The following is a 17,364-nucleotide window of genomic DNA, read 5'->3' on the forward strand; positions in this document are numbered from 1 at the left end:
ATTAGGACAAACAAACAAATGAACAGACAGACAAAACCCCAGAAAGATGGTAAAAGCAGAACCAAACAAAAACTAAAAAATAAACACACACACATACAAAAAAAGACACAAAAACAAAAACAGAGAAAACAAAAAGCAAGAGAACAACCAGACAAACAGAAAACCCCAAAATGAAATCACACAATTAAAAACAAAACTGACAAATACAAAAAATAAAAAACAAACAAAAGCGGAATGCAAACTGAAGGGAAAAGGAAAGAAAACAAACACACAAAAATGATTTTAAAAGAAGTATAAAAAGATAAGAACAAATAGAACAAGGAAAAAAGATATAAACAAAATAGAATAAAGGAAAGAAAAAACAAGGAAAAAACACAGAAAAACAGAAAAAGTAACATAGAGATAGAAATATTAAAAAAAACTATATTAAAATTTTTTTAAACTAAATAAAAATAAAAACAAATAATAATAAAACAACAACAGAACAAAACATTTAAAAAATAGTAATAATTATATTTTCCTGGGGTCTCAGCTGTCCTTGCCCCCACCGTGAGTTACAGCCAACCTTCACCTCCCCAGCAGGCCCTCCAAAACCTCTAGTTAGGTCTCTGGTCCCTCTGTGGGCACTATGGTGGAAGGTCAGGCTCTGACCTGGCCCAACTTCTGCATGTACTAGTCCCCAAAGTCCACAGCTCCTAGAGCTAGACCAGTTTCATTTGTGGGAACACTCATTGTCCATTCAGCTATTCCACAGATGCAGGATTTACCAAGCTGATCATGGGGATTTAATCTGTGGCTTGTGCAGCTGCACAGGAAGACTTTTGTTCCTCTGCCTTAGTCGCCTGGCCCCTGGGGCTCAGCTGTGGTTTTAGGCTCACCTCTGTGTGTGGACCACCCACAGAGGTCTGCTCCCGAGGCTGCCCTGGAGGACGTGGGTCTGCCCCAGTGAGGGCAGGGCATGGAGGTGGCATGATTGCCTGGGTTGCAGGGGCCCTGGTGGTGACAGGTGCACAGGAAAGCCAGAGGTCAAGGACATTATAGATCTGGCCCTAGCACCTGATGGCCAGAGTAAGAAGGTCAGCCCAGGAGGGGGCTTTTCTTAGCCCTGGCTGCAGGTGTGAGAAGGTCAGCCCCGGTTATGCGGGGATCTTTCTTGTCCTTTCCAGTGTCCAAGGTCTTCTGCTAGTGTTCAGGCAGTGTTCTGTGAGAATTCTTCCATCTGTAGATGTATTCCTGATGCACTTGTGAAGAGTGATGAACTCCACATCCTCCTACTCCTCTGCCATCTTGGTTCCCCCCTCCTAATTTGGATTTCTTTTTCTTGTCTGATTGCTGTGGCTAGGACTTCCAATACTTTGTTGAATAAAAGTGGTGAGAGTGGCTTTGCCATCTTCTTGCATTCACACCCAAATTGGATCTTGCAGAACTCTTTCAGTTCTAGTGACTATTCTGAGATTGAGCCACTATGCTTTCTGGTGAGTGCTTTTTGTTGACTTAGGGACTGTCAGAAACCCAGTTGCCTTACATTTGTTTCATCCTATACAGTTCCTAATCTCACATAGATCTTGAAGCTTTGGGTAGTTTGTCCCCATCCACTCACATTTGGCGGGTGTGTGGATGCCTTGCCATGCAGTTTTATTGTAGCTGTTACCTACTGGTGTTTGATTTGGTAGCCTAACTGCTCTGTCTGTTTATCTGAGAGACTTAGGAAAACTCATAACTATGCTACCTCTCCATCAACCCGGTATTTTCTGTCTCCAGCTAGATTCTGAGCAGGAACCAGGTCATATATTTCTTTCATAACCACCATGCCATTTTGCCAGTGTTAGGCAAAGAGATCATCTGATACCTGCTGACTGATGTAAGTTTATGTATTAAGTTTCCCATTGGATATGTAACAAGTTACCATAAACTTAGTGGCTCAGAAGTTTGGTCACAGCTTATCTGGGTTCTCTTTTTCAGGGTCTTTACCACATTCCAATCTAGAGTTGGCCAGGCCTGATTGGAAAAATGTCCATTTCCAAGCTCCTTCAGTTGTTTGCAAAATTTGTTTGTAGGACTGAGGTCCCCGCTACTTGCTGGCTGTCAGCCAGGGGCTGATCTCAGCCCCTCAGTTCCACCCACAGTACCTTGCCACATAGCCTTCCCCATGGGCACTCTCAGATAATGGCAACTTACTACAGCCAGCAGTAGAGAAAGTCTCTGATGCATGCTGACAAAATTAGCCATATCATAACATAATAACAGGGGTGATATTGCATCAGCTTTGTCATATTCTACTGGTTAGAAGCAAGTAATATGTTTCTCTCACACTCAAGGGGAGAAAACTATGCAGGACATGAACATGGAGCCACACTAGAATCGGTCTACCACAGTTTACGTCTGCCTTGGAACCTGGTTTACCCTCTTTATTTGTTAAGACAAACAGCTTTATATTCATAGACTGTTAATTGTGGCTTTTTGCTCAATTCCTGGGCACATGATAAAAAATTCAAATACAGTAATGAACTATCCAGTTCGAATATAAATATCTGACTTTGGGAATTTGAAAATCCTACTATAACTAGGTTATTTTAATACTCTGATTCCCTGCCCTTCTCTGTGAAATGGGCATGGGTATCTCTACTACTCCCAACCACACAGAGAAAGTAAAAAATGATGCTTTTTGGTATGTTTAGGGAAAAGAAGTTTTCATATATATACATCTAATGCATTTTTAACCTATTTTGTTAAACCTATTTTAACCTATTTTGTTAACCTATTTTAACCTATTTTGTGTCATCTGTGCTTGTGTATATTTTTGGAGTTCTTCAGAGAACTCATCTTCAAGGATGCAATTGTTTCAGTACTCCAATGAATCAGCCTACCCATGTAACCATTTGGGGGAGAATCAAAAGACATGTATATTTTGGAAAGCACATTGTTTTGGTACAAATAAGGAACGAAATAGTCTTATTCCCCATGCCAGGCCATTGTAAGACTTTAATGAACAAATTCATTGTAAGACTTTAATGAACAAATTCATTGTTTGAATACAAGGTGGCATTGTTTATTATTTCTGCTTTTGTTCTAATAGATGAGGGTATCCATCACTTTCATCTCTACCTCCTCATATGCTCATTCTGTCTTCTCTCGTCTCTCTTCTTGATCTCATTTTTCCACTGAGCATAAAACAGGTAGGAAAAAGTGCCTCTCTCTGATGAAGATACACAATCATCTTTTAGTAATGATGTTCTGAAGCTTGGAAGCATTCAGCTATGAGAGTGAGGGCTCTTCTTATCTGCTTCACTGTAGGTGAGACATTGAACAGTTCCTCCTTTGATGGATGACACCTCGATGCTGTTTGCTATGGCAAAACTGTCTTCTCCTGGCAACAAGGAGGAGGTGGGGATGGGGGACTCAAGATACAACCCACAATGTACGGGTACACATTGTGCAGGACACCCTGCCCTGGTAATTCCTAATTCCTAATTCCCTTCCTTGTGAGAACAGCAACAATAACAAGATTGCTTGTTGTAACAGCATCCATTCTGACCAGCCCATGCTCTCCCCATACCGGTTAAATATCTTATCAAGTAGCTATTTGGACATTTGAGGACTGCCAATGTCAACCTCACCTTACTACCTGCCGGGCACTGGGCACCTCAAGAACCTTTGCTCTTTGGATCTTCTCAGCCACCCCGCGAGATGTATGCTCTTATTATTCCAACTTGACAGCTGAGGAGACTGAGGCTTAAAGAGACAGACTTGTCCCATGTCACACAGCTGAGAGGCAGTGGGACTGGATTCATACCCTGGTCTGCTGACCCAGGAGTCCAGGCTGTTAAGTTCTACATTCTAATAACTCTCGAGGAAGCCATGCTCTATGGCTCTTCCTGCCCTTATGAGACATGTACACTTTAGGGACATGAAGGCTGAACTTTATCACCCTGGCCTTAGTGACAAGGAAAGTTGCTCTTGGCCAATCCACAGAGGAAAGCAATGCAAACAGCTGAGTGAAGTGACAGAATTAGGAATAAGCCCTGGGGCCAGACCTCTGCCCCAGAAATCACCCTGGAGTTGATCCAAGGTCCTTAGAGGATGACAGAAGCCCAAAGTCCAGACTGAGCTTCCAGCCCAAGGGGGTATTTTTCAGATAATTGCCCTAGATCCTAACTCCACATTCCTCTAGCTGTTAAGAGAATTCTATCTGGTTGTGGCTTTTGAAGCTGGGTTTATTTAGAGCAAAGCAAACAACTGGGTTTCAGAGATGAACCACACTGATGTTACATCAGCGTCTTTTCTGGTTGGTTGAATTTTTTGTTCTTCAGCCAGCAGTGACACCACATCGTCACTGTCTGTGAGCCATTTTGATGGTGACACGTTACATTCCCAGAAACCTTATTTTTCAGCTGTGACACGCAGGACCATTGACACCCACATGCCCACACACTGCCATAAGCTGTCTTCATGTTCTGTGCATTCCCAGCTGTCACCCTCACCTCTTTCCTTCAAGAACGTGTGTGGGAATAAAAAGAATGATGGTGATGTTACTAGAGGTATCCACTTGGATGAGTTCCTTAACCTCTCTGAGCCTCAGTTTCCACATTTGTAAACTGTAATAGAAATACACATGCTCTGGGTTGAGGAGGGGTTGGGGAGGGGTCTTCCAGGGTGTGGAAGAAGGAAGGCACGATTTGTCAGAGCAAATCTTTATCCCAACTTCTCCACAACATTCACATCCATAGACTAGATCAGATTCTAGAGTTGTAAAGAATGAGATACTCACAATAAAATACCAAAATTTGCACTATCATTCCCATTACTATTACAAATATTACTATTATCAACAACAACGGTGATGCTATTAACAGTTGCTATGTATCAGATATTTACTACACGGCAAGCAGACTGCAAAATGAGATACATCTCATATCTCATTCATTCCTCAAAACCACCCTCTGAAATTAGACTTCATGTAGGTAGGTTTTACCATTGCTCTGGCTTAGAGGACTAGACGAGTGGGTCCTGGAGTGGAGGAACAGATCTAGGTGGTCTGCATAGAGACCCAGAGTCCTCCAGTGCCCACCAGCCAACATGAGCATCATCTGCTGCTGCCACCAGGAAGCCGTGTGGGTTCTTACTGCCTCGGAGCCTCCAGCTTCCATCCCAGTGAGAAGCATTGCCCGTGCTGAGGGGCTGCACTAGTCATCCTGCCTCTGGGTTCCCAGGGAAGACAGCCCATCCTCAGCAGCCAACAAAGTTGTTACTGCCTAAAATCACACAGCAGAAGTGATGTCTATCTGGCTTCAACATGTGCAGTGCTCCTGTGACATTTTCCACATGACCCGTAACACTAGTAAGCTCCCCTGATCACAATGAACACTGGGGCCAAAAGCACCAGGAAGACTGGAGAGGCATGGAAGCCTTCTGATGGGCCTGTGCATCTTCCTTGTAGCCAGGGCAGTGGTAAAACACACCCACATTAGTGTTGTTTTGAGGGATGAAAGAGTATGAGATATATGATATTAAGTACAGTCCCTGGGACATTATAAGTAATAGTGATTGCTATTATTAGTAAATAATACCATAACAATAAAGTAAAGAGTGTGCAAGCATTGGTACAGGCAAGCCTTGGAGATACTGCGGGCTTGGTTCCAGACCACTGCACTAAAGTGAATATCACAATAAAGCAAGTCACACAAATATTTCTGTTTTCTGGTACATAGTTCACACCATATTATAGTCTATTAAGTGTGCAATAGCATTGTGCCTTAAAAAAACAATGCACATGCCTTAATTTAAAAGTACTTTATTATTTAAAAAAATGCTAACCATCATCTGAGCCTTCAGAGAGTCATAATCTTTTTGCAGGTGGAGGGTCTTGCCTGCATGTTGGTGGTTGCTGAAGGTTAGGGTGGTTGCAGCAATTTCTTAAAACAAAAGAACAATGAATTTGCAACTTTGATTGACTCTTCCTTTCACGAATGATTTCTTTGTAGCCTGCAAGGCTGTGTGATAGCATTTCACCCATAGTAGAGTATCTTTCAAAATTGGAGTCAATCCTCTCAAACCCTGCCAATGTTTTATAAAATAAGTTGATGTAATATTCTAAATCTTTTGTTGTCATTTCAACAATCTTCACAGCAGCTTCACTGGAGAAGGTTTCATCCAAAGAAACCACTTTCTTTGCTCACCAGTAAGAAGCAGCTCCTCATCCATCGAGTTTTATGAAGAGATACAGTAATTCAGTCCCATCTTTAGGCTCCGCTTCTAATTCTAGCTCTTTTGCTGTTCCATCACATCTGCAGTGACTTCCTCCACTGAAGTCTTGAACACCTCAAAGTCATCCAGGAGGGTTGGAATCAACTTCTTCCAAACTCCAGTTAATGTTGATATGTTGACCTCTTCCCATGAATCATCAATGTTCTTCATGGCATCTAGAATGGTTAATACTTTCCAGAAGGTTTTCAATTGAATTTGCCCAGATCCATCATAGAAATCACTACCTATGGCAGCTATAGCCTTACAAAATATATTTCTTAAATAATAAGACCTGAAATTTGAAATGACTCCCTGATTCATGAGCTGCAGAATGGATGTTGCGTTACCAGGCATGAAAACATCATTAATCTCTTTGTACATCTCCATCAGAGCTCTTGGGTAACTAGGTGCCTTGTCAATGAGCCGTAATATTTTGAAAGGAATCTTTTTTTCTGAGCAGTAGGTCTCAACAGTGGGCTTAAGATGTTCAGTCAGCCCTGTTGTAAACAGATGCGTTGTCATCCAGGCTTTGTTGTTCCTTTTACAGAGCACAGGCAGAGTAGATTTAGCATAATTCTTAAGAGCCCTAGGATTTTGGAATGCTAAATGAGCACTGGCTTCAACTTCAAGTCACCAGCTGCATTAGCCTCTAACAAAAGAGTCAGCCTGTCCTTTGAAGCTTTGAAGTCAGGCATTGACTTCTCCTCTATGAAAGCCCTAGATGGCATCTTCTTCCAATATAAGGCTGTTTTGTTTACACTGAAAATCTGTTGCTTAGGGTAGCCACCTTCATGAATATCTTAGCTAGACTTTGTGGAGAAATTGCTGCAGCTTCTACATCAGCACTTGCTGCTTCACCTTACTCTTTGATGTTATGGCGATGTTCCTGTCTCTAGAAATGGCCACTGATGAACTGGCCACAGGATGTGGATATAAACACTAGAAAAAGTAACCTGAAACAACCTGATGCAGACATGAAACATCGTATCTCCCTGGCATCTGGCCAGTATATTGACAGTGTCATGTTAGATCTAAGTGTTCTTGCTTTCAAGGTCATTCTAGCCAGAATAAAACTCTTCAAATCACTAGTACCTCATGGTTTTTGTCTTGTGTTCTTAGTGTGTCTAGAGCTCTTACTAATATGTGGCCATTTCACTCTCTTTCCATAGTTATGTTAAATCATGCTGAGATTGAATTCCTTTGCTCATCTTTCAGCCTAAGATAAACCTCATTTTCTTACCTTAGATGTAGAGTCTTTGAGTCTCAGAGCCAGAAAAGCCCTCAAACCCATTAATCTGGTGCTATCTCACAGAACAGTCTGCCAGGATCGAATGTTCCAGATCTGCACTGTCTTGTGTGGTCATCACAAGACACAGGTGCCTACTGAGCCCTTCAAGCGTGGCTCATGTGACTGAGCAACTGAATTTTTAATATTATCTAATTTTAATGAATTCAAATTTAAATAGCCTTTTGTGGCTAGTGCTGTTTCCTGGATGGTGAAGATCTACTTCAATCCCTTCATTTCGCCCATGAGTCGCACCATCAGTGACCCAGACACAAGCACACACCAGTTACAGGTACAGAGAAGCACAGAAAGCACCGAGTGCTGTCTTTGTCCGTGTGAGCTCCTACAGCAAACAACCATGGACTGGGTGGCCTACAAACAATAGAAATGTTTTTCTCACAGTCTGGAAGCTGGAAGGGTCAGGTACCAGCATGGTGGAGTTCTGGCAAGAGCCTGCTTCCTGGTTCAGAGACAGTGGGCTTTTCACTGTGTCCTCACATGGAGGAAGGGGGACAGAGGTCTCTGGGGTCTCTTTTATAAGGGCACTAATCCCATTTGGGAGGGTTCCACCCCACCTCCTAATACCATCATATTAGGGATTAGGTGTCAACAAATGAATTTGGGGGAAGGGTTGCAAACATTCAGTCAAAAGCAATTGCCAACTCTGTTTTTTCTATCATATCATGCTCGCACTTATTTGTCCCCAGGCAGAAACAGCTTTCCACATGCCCACTCAGGGTATTGGGAGGGAGGGTGGGTGGGGAGATGGGCGGATGCAAGCTGCTTTGGTTGTCTTGGTACATCAACTATGCAAACACTCTGAGGAGACAGGAAGAATATAAAACATCTTGTTTGAAATACTAAAAGTTAAGGAAAAGCAGAAGATTGTAGTGATGTAGGGCCATGTTTGCCTCATCTAAAGGTAAAGGTCACTGTTAATGAGAACTAAATAGACACTATTCTTCTCCTGCCCAAGGTTGTAAAATGTGTGGAGAAAGGAAACTGACTGCTGAGGGGACACAGATAAAGCTGGTTTCCTTGCTCATGAGCCAGGTTCCTTTTTGATTGCCTGAGTTTTTGTGTGACTTTAGAATTGTGAAGGATGGGAAATAATAAAGCGCTGCTTTCTCCATTTGGAAGCACTGTGACTTCATCTGTATGTTCTATAGCTAAATCTAGAAAGAGTGACATTACTAAATGTTGGCAAGGATGTGGAGCAACTGGAACCTTCCCATGGTGCTGGCAATAGTGGAAAGATGGTACAAGCACTTGAGAAATATGTTGGAAGTTTATCATAAAGTTAAGGCTAACACCTATTCTATGGTGCAAAATTCTTCTTCTAGATATTATCCAAAAGAAGTAAAAACGTTTCCACAAAAAACCTGTATAAGCATGCTCATAGCAGCCTTATTCATAATAACTAAGTACTGCAAACAACCCAATGTCCATTAACAAGTGAACAGATAAATTGTACAATTGACTATTACTACTGAGCAATAAATATGAACATATTAACATTACACCCAGCCATGTGGATGAATCTCAACAACATTATGCTGAGAAAAAGAAGACAGACACAAAAGAGTATATATTGGTTGAGATCATTTATATGAAGACTGGAAATATGTGATGGAAATTGAGAGGGGTTGACTCTGGGAGGAGAATGAGGAAACTTGCTGGGCACAGAGAATGTTCTTATCATGATGCTTGCAATGGTACGTGGATGCACACCTTTGTCAAAACTCATCTAACTGCAAACTTAATATCTATGTATTTTACTGGATGCAATTTAGACTTCAATTAAAAAATTTAAAAATAAAAAGTAAAGTGATCTATTATAGCCATAAAAATCAACTTTTGACCTTGTTCTACTTGTCTTATTTCCCTAATGTGGTCTACTTTAAAATTAATTCATCTTGTGGACTAATCACAAACTGTCAGCATTTGGACTAAAAGTACATTTGATAAAACCCTGCAGAAAGGTCCATAGTTCATTTCTCTTCTGTTAAACCATTCCACTTGCCTTTTTTAATTTTAATTGTAAATGTGTTTCCTGTTTTAGTAACGGAATCACATTGAATTTGGGGGATGTCTGTTGAATTCAGGTGATACCTATTTGATCAGTTAGCACTTTGAGTTACTAAAAGTGTTATTGCTCACTTTGGGGTTAAAATTTTCTGGAAGTTGTTCATTTTTGTCAAGAAAGCAGAATATTTTCCTTCTAGAGTAGTGAATTAAGAATGACCCTATTAGGCACATCGATATCCATGTTGTACATAATGGCTTCCTTTTTTTCTTGCCCTGTTGGTTCTCAGATTCTTTGTTTAATTAAAAATGAAAAAAAAAAAAAAAAGCAGTTCCAGTCTTTACCCCAAACCCAATCTTCCCAGAGCCTCAGAGACTGATCCTTTGGTTGTTTGACGTAAATGAGTTGGCTCCATGGTGACTGATCTGGTATTTGCTGAAATTACCCAGCACGCAGCAAGCAAGGGTCAGTCATTAAGACGCATGAACCACAGGTCATCTGAGCCCTGGTCTGGTTTTCTTGTTGTTATGAGAATGGAGCCCGAGGTCACTAGAGACTAGATCTTTAAAAAGAAAGATAAGAAACTGCTCTTTAACTCAACCTTGCAGCTAGTCAGCCACCTGGGATGGGAAAATTCATGAGTAGATTAAGAAAGCTCTGCGTTTTCTCTCTTTGTCTCCCTAAAAGGAAGAGGCCATTCCAGGCTTGGGAACACTTTCCAGCTGTGCTGTAGTGATAATTCTGCTCTCCCTTCTGTGTTGATTCCCCTAACTAACTATAAGCAATATTAGGTTTGGTATTGAAGATGACAAATGGCTTGATGTTTAGCAGGACATCAAATTTATTTTGTGGAAAATACTGCTGCTTTACTCTATAGCAACATTCAGGCCAGAATGGGCAGCCCAAGGAATTATTGTTCATATTTTTGGCTTTTGGCAAACCTCACTTTCCTTTTGATTCACTGTCTGCTTAACTTCTTTTGGCTTTCTGTTCTGCTGGCCTTGGGTGAGCAATTTTATTTATAGCCCAGAGAAAACGAGTTTTAGGTGGGGTTCACCAGAGACCAAGATTTATGTTAAAATACTTTATTGGGAAGAATTCCCAGGAAGAAAATAATAAGAGAGTGGGGAGGGGCGTGGGGCGGGGGAGATTTGATGAGGAACAGAAGGAAGCTGATCAGCAGGGCAGGGCCAAGCACAGCTCACCAAGGCCGGTTCCAAACCTGCAGGGGGCCTGCAGAAGGGCGCTATCTCAAACAGGTGAGAGAGTTGGGGTATTTTTACTTGCGTGTCCGTCAACAGTGGTTAAAGGCTGTCCCGGGAGGGCACAAAGGCCCAGGCCCTCCTGGCTTTCTGCACATGAAAGAAAGGGAACTCTGGTCCCCAGGACAGTCCTCTGGCAAAGAGACCCCGGTTCCAGCTGTCTGTCTAGCTGCAGGTTTTTCCTTTGGGGCCTGTGGTGGGACAAAGCCGACCCCTTCCTTCTGTATTCTCTTCTTCCCTTTTTTCCTTTCCCTTTTCCCCCTGTTCTCCTAAAAGCAGCTGTCTGAATAGTGGGCTGATGAGGCTGGGTTTTGGTTTTGCTTTTTTTTATTTGAAAAAATAAATATTAATTGAAGATACTTAGACCATAATTTAGTTTGATACATGCCTACCTGCAAGTCCATCCAAGGAAGAAAGAGGCTCCAGAGGAAACAATGTAACATGATGTCACCTGCAAGAGATAGTGTGGCACAGACCCATGAGCAGCAACAAAGGGAGAATATAGTGCTTGTCTTACCTTTATGTCTTTGTGTGAGTTACACACAGACACAGACATAAACACACTCAGTTTTCGTCCAAAAACATCAATATTAAATACAAATTCGAATTTTTTTAGTTTCTCCTCATTCACTGCTAGCCAACATCCTCATTCATCCAGTTTCCACTTTGGCACTGACTCTTGACCCTTCTCTCTCTCTCTTTTTTTTTAAATTAGTTTTTATTGGAGCATAGTTGCTTTACAATGTTGTGTTAGCTTGGTTTTGCTTTTAAACCCCTTGGCGAATTTCTCAGATTGTTCCCACTGGCCGGGTACAGTACTTTGAAGATTTTTTCCCCCAGTTTTATTTTACTCTTAAAAGAACATCAAATCAACGTTCTGTGAGGCTCCCTCAGGCTCTTTGGAGTTCCTTTCATACCAGGCAAGTCAGACAATGGTTGACTCTGTTTCCTTCCTCTTAGTCTCTCCCTTTCTATCCTGCCATGACTGTATCGACTTTGGGGATCTTGAGTTTATAGTATGTTTCAGTGTATGTCTAGGGCATATAGACTTCATATCAGTTAGGGTTGCTTCAAGAAATATAATAGCAACAACCACAAAACAACAATGAAGACCACGGAGGCTTAAACAAATAAGGTTCATTTGTCTTGCCGGGAAGCTTGGAAGGAAGCAGTTGGTAGAATGGCTGGATAACATCTAGGACCCAGATCTTCTTTCTTCCTTTATGCTCTGCCATCTTTAGCACATTGCCTTTCACACTCATGTTAATCATTGTACAGGGACAGGATGGCTGCTGTATTTCAAGGCATCACATCCACATTCAAAGAAGAAAGAAAACGGACAGATCACGCTAATACCATCTGCCCCTTTTGTTGGAAAAGCAAAAGCTTTTCTATGATCTCCCCAACAGGGAAGCTGAGGAGCAAATATGTCAGACAAGAAGGTGACAAGGAGAAGGGGTGAGAAAGAGTGTTGGGTTAGCCAATGAGCTGTAGTGGCCAGAGGTACCGTGGAAATACGTGAATTGGTAGAAATGTTTATATTTTCCTCCAATAGCTTTTGTGGCTTAAAATGAGTAGGCTTTTCACTTGGTCGGGCCAATCTCTCCCTCTCTCTCTCTCTCTCTCTCTCTCTCTCTCTCTATATATATATATATATATATATATATATAATGTATAGTATATCATGTATTATACATTAAGAAAATATATCTACAGTTTTTGCTGGAGAACTTCATGTTATTAATTGGACATATTAACTTTTGTCTAACATTTCACTAGGCACATGATCAATACATATTTGAAATCTGAGTGAATAGCAAATAATTCTGCTGAAGAAAAATGGAAACCACATTTTTTCAGCATTGTTATACTTATTAGCAAGAAAATCACATAATATTTAGTAGCTGTTCCCAAAAGTAAGCTAGCTATCCAATGAAGAGATTTGTCCTCACTATTATTTTTAAATTGTGAAGGAACCACATTTAAATGATAATCCTATCAAAATAATCTCACACAATTGTGCTTTCAAGTGGGATATTCATTTTTAATAGTGCCATCTTTTTGTCATTTGAGATTTCCCCTTCTCCGGGGGTTCCTTACATGTTCTTATCTCTGAGGGATGCCTCAGGGAAGAAAAACAGCTTAGGCAGCTGGTAGAAGAATGAGGAAGGATATGGTTTTGAAAAATGGCAAAACCTACAGGAGTCCAGTATCACTCATTATATGAATTAATATAATTAAATGCAATTTAATTTGTAGTGTAATTAAAGAGGGTGTAAATGGCTCTATTCTTCCAATGCTGACATTCCACCCGGAAGCTCTTTCTTCTGACATCATCAGTCAATGATTTATGGGCTTCCTCACTTTGCCTGGCATCACCAATGAGTTTCTACAATCTGAGTGGGCTGTCTGGGGAGTGATGATTCAAAGTCCACAGCTACTGGGCTTTTTCTTTATGTTTAAGGTACTAAGCCAGATTCTACTCCAGGAGGAGATAAAATGAGAAGTTGCTGGAACACTTTGCAAGAGGCATCCAGCTGCACATTGTTCTTCAACTCCTAACGGCATCCCTGCTAAAACGATAGCTGCTTAGTTTCCAGAGTCAAAGCTACTGATAAAGCCCAAAGGCTTTCTCCCAGTACACAGTGTGTGTGGGTGTGTGTGTGTGTGCGCACGCGTGTGTGTATGAGAAAGAGAGAGAACACCTTGATTGGAATGGTGAAGGAGGCCCCATTGCCTGTTTATTCTCAAGACTTGATGGAGGTTATTGTTCTTCCTTCAAAAGCCCACCTCTGCTTAGGTAAAAGCTTTTCCTAGTAGACCATGAACCATTAATATCCTGTCCTTCTGAAGAGCTGAAAACAAGACAGCTTAATGCAAAATTCCAGGCTGTAAAGAACTGTTGTTAAGACTGAGTTTTGGTGGAAGGTGAGCACAGGCCTGGAACCATATATGTCACAGTGTATCTTTTACAACTCAACCTTAAGCTATAATATAAACTTAAAGCCTCATCAGAGCATTCTCTGTTAGTTTGGGGTTTGGTGGGACAGGAAAGAGGAAAGATATGGAAGGAATAAGGAACAAAGAGAGAGTGCAGAAAACATTTTGGGACTTCCCTGGTGATGCGGTGGTTAAGAATCCACCTGCCAACACAGGGGACACGGGTTCGATCCTTGGTCTGGGAAGATCCCACATGCCACAGAGCAACTAAGCCCGTGAGCCACAACTATTGAGCCCGTGCACCACAACTACTGAAGACCGTGTACCCTAGAGCCCGCGTGCTGCAAATACTGAGCCCACGCTCTGCAACTGCTGAAGCCTGTGTGCATAGAGCCCGTGATCTGCAACAAGAGAAGCCACCACAATGAGAAACCCATGCACCACAAGAAGAGTAACCCCCGCTCACTGCAACTAGAGAAAGCCTACACACAGTTACAATGACCCAACACAGCCAAAAAAAAAGAAAAAGAATTGAAGAAAGAAAACATTTTGAAAGCAATTGAATCTTGGCAATGTTGGATTTGCTCTGTTTTTTTTTTTTTTTCATTTATTGAAGCAATTTTCATACATAGTTGCATGTTCACAACAGAGAACTGGATCCATTTTACAAAATGTCCCAGTTGGAACTTTGCAAGTTCTGAAAGGAAAATCATCTTTTTCAGCTTAATTCCTTCCAGCAAAATTTCATACACACAGACTGCTGTGTGCTTCTTGGAAACTGTTGATTACACCAAGCTTTAAGGGAAATGAAAGTATCTTTGGTCACTGTGTAAGCACTTCTTTATTTCTTCCTTTTGCCATTTACCAATTCAATGCATCTGTGTTGACAGCTAAAGACTGAAGATTAAATTGGAGGAAGGTTCTTATGGCATTTTAAGATTATGTTAAACACTTGAACACTAGCAATTCTCCAAGCTGGATACGGCTCCTGTGATCTTTCATCAAGATTTATGACCAGCGTTTCCGTCACTGACTATCAAAAAGCTACAGCGGCCAGGGAGCGTTCTCAGCCCCACAGCAAAGGGATATGATTATATTCTCCAGTGGAAGTTGAGACTTCCTGTTGCTTTTTTTTCCTCTTGTGAAAACAATGGTTTCTGGTTACCCCAAGGGTATTGTGACTTCATGAAACACCACTTCATAAAACCAGCTCTGCAGTTGTTGAAGGGGACCTAGGAGAGGTGGTGAATTTCTCTTTTGGAAGATGGCAGGGAAAATAAGATTCTAAGCCAGCACCTATTACTGTCCAAGGAGAACTTGGGCTTTATCAGAAACGATGATTGCTTGAATTTAGATCTCTGAGCAGGCAGCTCACCCTCAGCACTGGTTTTCATTTTTCTTGACAGAAGATTTATTTCTCCTGCTCAGCCTGGAGTTGTGCACATAGTCATTGCAAGCAGAATACTTATCAGTGTTTCCCAAGAGGGCTTTTGCTACAGAGGAAATCAACCTCTCTTACTTTTATGTTATCAACAAGAAGGAAAGAGATGAGAAAGCTAGAAGAATGAAGAGCATTTCTTTCTCTTTCTTGCTTTTATTCTCTTGTTGGTGTTCATTTCTTGCCTCTTCTATTTTTATTCTTCTGTTGCCTTTTAATCTTCTGTTTGTTGTCTTACTCATGTCCAATCATGTTTTCTGTCTCTTTATTTTGCTTTCTTCCCCCTCTCTTCATTCAAGAGGAAATCTTCTCTCCTGGGTGGAGGAAAGGGATAGGTTAGGGGAAGAGCATGGAGTAAAAACAGAGGCATTGGTGATGTCCTGGTCCTTCAGTTGGGCTGGTTGGCTCTACCTGCAACATACATCTAGCAACAGACTGCTTGCCCCCACCGCTGCTGCCATAGTTTAATCCACCACCGTCTCTTACCTACATTATTATGTTAGCTTTCCAACCCATCATTCTCATCCTACTTTTTCCCTTCAATGTTTAAAACATCAACCATAGGGACCCTGCTAAAAGTTAAATCACTCCTGTTCTCAACCCTTCAATGGCTTCAGAACAAATTTGGATTCCTTAGAGTGGTCCGTTAACCTCCATTAACAGACTGCTTGCAACCCCTGCTGCTTCCTGCCACCCTCCTCCTTGTTCACCACAACCCAACTGATATCAAGCAGGACCCTGTGGGCCTCCTGGGCACAAAAGCCTTTCTGTGTCTCCCATTTCTTGAATACAGGATATAGGCTTCATTCAGTCTCCATGACCTTCCCTGAGTTCCAACTGGCAGATCCAAGCAGTTGTTAATCAGGGAAGGGAGGGGATTCAGAGACAAGGGAGGAGTGGCCGAGAAACAATAGTGCAGCCTTGGGGCAGGGTCCTGGTTCCCATCAAGGGATACACATAACAATATCTTTGAGCTGTTTTGCAGATACTGAAACCCCCACCAGGTGGAAGAAGTTAACTATGCTGCCCACAAGCACAAGTAGACCCCAGACCAGTTGGAACCAGAAGGTTGATGGTGCTGACTCCCGCTTACCTCATCACCAACCAATCAGAAGAATGTCCATGAGCTGATCACACCCTCTTTGAACCATTACTATAAAACTTCTCACTACTCTCTCCAAGGAGGGACACACCATTTTGAGGGCATTGGCCCCCTTTGCCTGGCAAAGCAATAAAGCTGTTCTTTCCTACTTCACCCAGAACTCTGTCTCTGAGATTTAATTTGGTTATGGGGTACAGAGGCCGGATTCGGCTTCACAACTGCTCTGTGCCCCTCACCGCTCTGCCCTCAGGGCTCCACAGTCACTCACCTCTCTGCCTGGACAGCTCTTCCCCAAGAGAGAGAGGCTCCCCACCTCCCTGACTTCCTTCATGTTTCTGTTCTAATACCAACTTCTCATCAAAACTTTCCCAGAGGAATCTCTCTAAAATAGCACCCCTTTATCTCTGTCCCCTTTATTTAGCAGTTCTTACTACCTGACTTGTATAATTATTTGCTTATTAATTTCTGTTGTCTCCTTACACTAGAATGTATAATACAGGGATTAGTCTTTATCCCTAAAAGATTGTCCAGAACATTAAGCATAAATGTTTGTGGACTGAGTAAATAGAAAGTTATCATACAGCATTTGGCCAACCTCCCTTTCTGTGACACTTGTGTGTTATAAGGCCAGACATCTTCTTAAAGCCATGTTGGAATGCTGAGGTCCTTACCAGAAGCCAGCTGCTTTCTTCTTGATGGCAGCTCTGTGAGCCCATGAGCCTGCCTACTTCCTGATCCACAGCTCGTGGTCAGAAAGGGTGTGACCTGTCTTGTACTTGATTTAAGCATTTTCTAGCCAGAACAGTGTGCACCCACCCTCCCCTAGGTCCCAGCTCCAGGGACTGTACCTGTGAGCTGCATTTTTAGCTCTTATTCATAATAATGATTCTGCCCCACCTGAGTACCTTTATGCCTGGGCAGCCTTGGGAATTGTAGGTCACCCTTGGGTTCTTGCAAACTAGTCAGGTGGGAGAGGAAAGTCAAACCCTCTCCCAAGATGACTTGGTGGACTAAGCCACCACCACCCAGACTCTCACAGGACACTGGAGTATTAGAGCAGGGAAGGAT

The 17,364-nt window shown here is 42.0% G+C and overlaps 1 long non-coding RNA gene across 1 annotated transcript; it reads right to left on the minus strand.

Moving 5' to 3' along the window:
• Positions 1-415: 415 nt before the first annotated feature.
• LOC309607683 lies at positions 416-8,246 on the minus strand. The gene is made up of 2 exons (XR_014232506.1): positions 2,769-8,246; positions 416-2,721 (listed from the first exon to the last, which is right to left on the minus strand). It is a non-coding gene; the product is annotated as an uncharacterized lncRNA (long non-coding RNA).
• Between the last annotated feature and the right edge of the window lie 9,118 nt (positions 8,247-17,364).

The sequence above is a fragment of the Balaenoptera borealis genome, assembly GCF_965194805.1.
Source record: "Balaenoptera borealis genome assembly, chromosome: 12".
In the NCBI taxonomy this organism is placed as follows: Eukaryota; Metazoa; Chordata; class Mammalia; order Artiodactyla; family Balaenopteridae; genus Balaenoptera; species Balaenoptera borealis.